Source organism: Pleurodeles waltl, chromosome 5 (genome assembly GCF_031143425.1).
Source record: "Pleurodeles waltl isolate 20211129_DDA chromosome 5, aPleWal1.hap1.20221129, whole genome shotgun sequence".
Taxonomy (NCBI): domain Eukaryota; kingdom Metazoa; phylum Chordata; class Amphibia; order Caudata; family Salamandridae; genus Pleurodeles; species Pleurodeles waltl.
The window spans coordinates 1,603,546,415-1,603,552,414 of NC_090444.1; the positions used below are offsets into that span (position 1 = coordinate 1,603,546,415).

At 44.9% G+C, this 6,000-nt stretch overlaps 1 pseudogene; it reads left to right on the plus strand.

Moving 5' to 3' along the window:
• Window positions 1–5,478: 5,478 nt before the first annotated feature.
• Window positions 5,479–5,681, plus strand: LOC138297592 (U2 spliceosomal RNA; annotated as a pseudogene).
• Window positions 5,682–6,000: the final 319 nt, after the last annotated feature.

The following is a 6,000-nucleotide window of genomic DNA, read 5'->3' on the forward strand; positions in this document are numbered from 1 at the left end:
AAATATTTAATCCCCAAACCTCCTTTTTCTTCTTTCTCCCTCATCCTGTTTCCCTTTACCTTTCACTATGACGGCTGCTCTCCCCACTACGAGTCCTACTCGTAACTACGATTATATACCTAACTCAATTAGGGTTGAGGTCAACGGTGACCACCGTAAAGATAAGAATCTGTTTTTTATTGTTGAGGATTTGTTGAAAACTACCTGTGATGTTTCCCATACAGCTATAGAATGTATTCAAGATTTTTCTAATAGGGGTGTCTATGATATCACGTTTTCTAGTGCCTCTATTTGCCAACAGGTTCTAGACACTTCTAATACTGGAATCCCCCCCTCTGTGTTTTCCGGGCTTACTGTCCTCCCACTGTTTGCCCCTAAAGAAGTGGTATTGGTTGTCCACATGTACAACCCCTATACAGATCCCAGATTTATTGAAGTGTTCCTTTCCCGGTACTGTTCCAAAATTCGGGGTGGACAAAAGATTAAAAATATGTGCGGGATATGGAATGGGAAACGTAAATATTCTGTGGTTTTTAAGGAAGATTCGCAAGGTGTACGTGGGCTAGCACACCCCCCACAAACATTCACATTGGGCACAAACAAAGGTTTTTTGGTGTATTCAGGGCAACCTTTATTTTGTAGACTGTGCCAACAGTTCGGTCACACTAAAGATCAGTGTTCAGGGTCAGTTTGCCGCAATTGTGGTAGTTCCAATCACACTGCTCCTTTCTGCCCCGCCCCCAAAAAATGTAATTTATGCGGGAGCGACGACCACTTATTTAAACAATGTCCAAAAGGGAAATTCACTTATGCGCAGGCTGCTTCCACCCGTGACATTTCATCCCCCCCAAACCCAGCGCTCCCCATTACCAAACCCACTGATAACCCGGAGGCTCCCCACCCGGACCCCAACGCCATTCCCGACATTCCTGACTCACAGCTCTTAGGATGTATTGACAATCTTCCCATTTTATCCACCCACCCAGAGACAGAGGTCCCTGATGATATTACTGTTCATCCAAACTTCCCTTTGCCAATTGACCCCCATGAAATCACACAACAGATAGTACAGGAAGAACTAGATAGATTAGACGCCCAAAAAATAAAAAACAGAGCCTTAGAACAAAGACAAAAACGAGCCAAACCCCATCCCACTGACCCCACACCTCCCCCTCCAACCACAGTCATTCCCTCCGTCAGTCAGAATGAAAGCCCAGTGCCAGATTGTATTCCAGAAACACCACTAGAGGACCTAATATCACACCCACGGGCTACCACCTCGCACATAGCACCACCTGCACATGTTGTTGCATCCTCCTCTTCCCCTCAAGTATCTTTACAGAAACTTCCTGCAGCACCGGACATGGATCACAGTGGCTGGACAACGTATTTTTCCAGTAAACGTAAGACCAAAAGTACCAAGGTAACAGACACTCCTGCACCTACTCGAGCTAAGAGGCGGACGACATCCCTCGACCGCCCTTCGAGTGGGAGCCGCTACGCCCCGCTCACACACCTCTCGGACTCCGAGGAGGATCACCATCATGTGGCTCAGGAACTCAAGGTACGTACTGGCCCAGTGCCAGACTTCGAAGCCACTCCTGACCTGGAAGCTCTTTTTCCAGCTTCACTGCTTCCTGATGCCCAACGTTTCGGCACAGAGGCAGATGATCTTTCTTCTCCTGAATAAAGTATATGCCAGACCTTTTTTATTACATATTTATGCTCCTCAACATCACCTCCTGCAACGTCAGAGGTATGAGCACAAAATTGACTAGGGTTGCCATCATGGACTATTGTAAAACTTTGCCTGCTGACCTAATTTGTTTACAAGAGTGTCATATGCCCCCTTGTCTTGACTACTCCCCCTACAGCAAACATTGGACAGAGGGCCCTTCCGTGTGGTCAGGTGGACCAAACAAAAATGACGGAATAGCACTCCTTTTCCGAAACAAACATTGGCAGATAACAGGGGAAAAGATTTTGTCACCTGGGCGTGCACTCCTTCTCTCTTTACAAATGGATGGGGTTTCCATGAGAGTATGTACTATCTACGCCCCAGCTCAGAAAGTGGAGAGAGAACACTTATTCCATGTGATCAAGCCGTTTCTCACAGGTACTATTCCGCTGCTATTGGTTGGTGACTTTAACTGTATCATGCATCTCAGCGATCGTCAGGGTCAGCAAAATACTTATTCACTGGATGTCACCTCAAAAGTTTTAAAGACGTTGTTGTACGATGTGGACCTGTATGATACCTATGCTAAACATTATTCTCCAGGCACCTGCTTCACCTGGGAAGCTGTTCACGGTCACGCACGTTCTCGCATAGACTTTGTTTTTGCCTCAAAAACTTTAGTTGCCACCAAGTGCTGCTTGACCCCAGTGGCTTTCTCTGATCACCGTTGCCTCCATGTCACCTTCGAACTTCCTGCACACCCAATCAGAGGTCCTGGTTATTGGAAGCTCAATTGCCAACTGCTGGAGAACGCCTTGATTTGCCAAAAATATAGACGCTGCTATGCCAAATGGGCACAGAATAAAACCCTCTTTTCATCCAACTATCAATGGTGGAGGTGGGTGAAATGCAAAACTAAAATGTTTTTCCAATCACAGGCAGCTCTTCTTCGGAAAGAAGTTTGGGCGCAGTTCCAACATCTTCAGCGACGACTTCTAGTGCTACAACAGCTGAGTGACGCAGGGAAAGATGTCAGTGAGGAAGTGCGACACGTTAAAACGGCCCAAACACTTTGGCTGCACCGCAAAGGTAAATCGCTCATTTTTCAGTCCCGAGTTCAACATTATCAAGAGGACGAAAAATGTACTTCTTTCTTTTTCCAAAAAGCAAAACAAAGTCATAAGCTTATTACGGTCCTCCAAAATTCTGATGGTGTCCCCTGCCATGGTCTTACACACTGTAAACAAATTGCCTTTCAATTTTATCAAACATTATACACTCCACACAACCCCCTACCCACCACACAGGAATTAGATACATATTGCCAAACCATCATTACAGAACTTTCAGATGCCCATCAGTCCAACCTTGCCGCCCCCTTCACTGGGGAAGAATATCTTAGTGCAATCACCACTGCTAAACGGGGCTCCAGTCCGGGCCTCGATGGTCTTCCATGGGAATTTTATAGGACTTTTTGGGATCTCATTTGTACAGACTTTATGACCATGATAACCACCAGCTTTCAAAATAGGGATTTAACTTCTGACTTCTCCAAAGGGGTCATTACACTCCTACATAAAAAAGGAGATGAAACCTCTCTCCAAAACTGGCGACCCATCTCCCTCTTAAACATTGATTATAAATTAGTGTCCAAAATTCTGGCCCGGCGACTCAGTTCCGTGATGGGCACCTGCATACACCCAGATCAAACTTGTGCCTTGCGTGGACGTCACATAACGGATAGCCTCACTACCCTCCGGGACGTAATATACTATACCCAAGAACGTCACATCCCCCTAGGTGTCTTAAGTTTAGATTTCCAAAAAGCTTTCGATAGGGTTTCCCATCAATACATGTTCAAGGTATTACGTAAATTTAAAGTTCCTGACCCCTTTATACACATGGTTTCTACTTTATATGCCCAAGCTAACAGTGTTATCAATATCAATGGTGTTCATACCCCGGAACTGTTTATACATGCGGGAGTCCGGCAGGGCTGCCCCCTGTCCCCAATCCTATTTATTAGTGCATTGGAACCTTTTTTAAGTCACCTCCGTGCTGAACCCCTCCTTACAGGCACATTTGTCCCCGGAGGGTCAGGTATCCCGGCAAAAGTAGTGGCTTACATGGATGATGTTACTGTTTTCTGTGCTACCCCAAAGGCAGTTCGTAGTGCTGTCCAGCATGTTTCTTCCTTTCAGCCACTGTCAGGACTAGGTCTGAATTTGGACAAATGTGTGTGCCTTACATTGGGCCCATGGGACCATATGGCAAAACTGCCAGTATCGGTAACCAGTCAACCTACAAAAATTCTTGGAATATACTTTGCAGGGAACGGTCACGAAACAAAAAACTGGGTGACTGTTTACGAAAAAATGTCACAAAAAATTGCTATGTGGTCTACCAGGAAACTCACGATGGAGGGTAAGATATTAATCATCAAAACAGTATTATTGCCAATCATGCTGTACCTGGCTCTGATTTATCCCCCTTCCCGGGCCACTTTGCAGAAATGTGTTAAAATGTTTTTTTCTTACCTGTGGAGCTCCCGTATGGAAAAACTCTCAAGAATCAAAGTTTGTAAACATTGGTCCCATGGTGGTAAAACTTTTCCCGATGTCTATTTTTTCATTTATTCCAAACTCCTTTGTGCTGTTTTATCCTGTGTATCTCGTTCCCCAATGCATGCCGCTGGTTTTTTTACTCGATATTACGCAGGTGTTCTTTTACGTCGTTTTAAATTATTTCGCCCCACGAACCTCACCCCCTTATCCTATGTCCTCCCTCCCTATTTCCGACAATTACGTTTATTTCTAAAGGAGTTAGATTTTTCCGTTTTACCATTGGACACAAGTTTGAATACAAAAATTCTTAACAAATATCTTTTTGAGAAAGAACAGACAGAAACAGTCCTTTCCTTTTCGGAAGCACATACTACAGAAATCTGGTCCTCTGTGAGTCATCCCTCCCTCACACACGTGCAGAAAGACTTGGCTTGGATGAGTGTTCACGGATGTCTCCCGGTGAAAACTTTTCAGCACAGGCGGGGCCTCGCTCCTTCTGCAGTTTGCCCCCGGACTACTTGTCTTCACGAGGAAACTATTGCTCATCTTTTTTGGAACTGCAGATACGCCAAGGATTTTTGGACTTTACTACAACCGTTCTTGACTCACATAGCAGGCATTCCGTCCCTCACTTTTACGACTCTGTTGTACGGTTTGGGCCTTCCTCCCTCTCAGCGCATCGTTGCCTGGAGACTGCTGAACTGCGGCAAACAGACGCTGTGGGAAGCCCGTAATCTGCTACTTTTTGCGCACAAACATTTAACCCTCTCAGACTGTCGTAACCTTTGCCTTGACAAAGTGACTACCTATTTGTACATTGACCGCACCTTACAAGGTCAGGACAAGGCAAACCATCTTTGGCAGGTGAAAAACTGGAAGGGCTGGGTGACCTGATTCCTATTCCCCCACCCCACCTTGCCACCGGGTGTCAAACGGATTGGCACTTATATAGGCCATGAATAAAATTTTAGTTTTTCAAACCCTCCCAACCGGGAGTGGCAGTTTCAACAATAACACCAAGCCACCAGGTGTCTATGGATTGGCCCTTATATATAGGCCTTAAATAAAGTTTTAGTTTTTCCCCACCCATAAAGGGACTGGGGTTTTTTCTCTCTCACTGTTACAATATGAACAATTTTTGAACCATGCATATGTTTCGAAACATGTTTTGTAAACTATGCCTAACCATTTTTTTGAAACCTTTCTGTAAAAACTGTGTTGTATTTTCTATGACAAATACCTTCAATAAAGGATTTCAAAACAAAAAAAAAAAAAAAAAAAAAAAATCTGTTCTTATCAGTTTAATATCTGATACGTCCTCTATCTGGGGACCATATATTAAATTGATTTTTGGAACAGGGAGATGGAATAGGAGCTTGCTCTGTCCACTCCACGCATCAACCTGGTATTGCAGTACCTCCAGGAATGGTGCACCTCCCCACCCGGGGAAACACATGCTGTTGAAAAAAAAGATGCAAAAGGAGCGTTTCACTGGCTTTCTGTAAAGTGGCGCTAATGTCTTTGGGTGTAAATAAAACCAACCTGGCCACTTTTTGGCAGCCGTGTCTTGTTTTATTGATTGATTGATTGATTTATTTAATTATTTATTTCGTTTTAGCCCTACCGCGTTGGTAAGACAGGAAGGAAGGAAGGGGGAGAGAGGGAGAGAGAGAGAGAGAGAGAGAGAGAGAGAGAGTCGGGGGGGGGAGCTGCCTGTGGCAGAACAGAAGAGCTGGACACTGTCCATGCCTTCTCTGG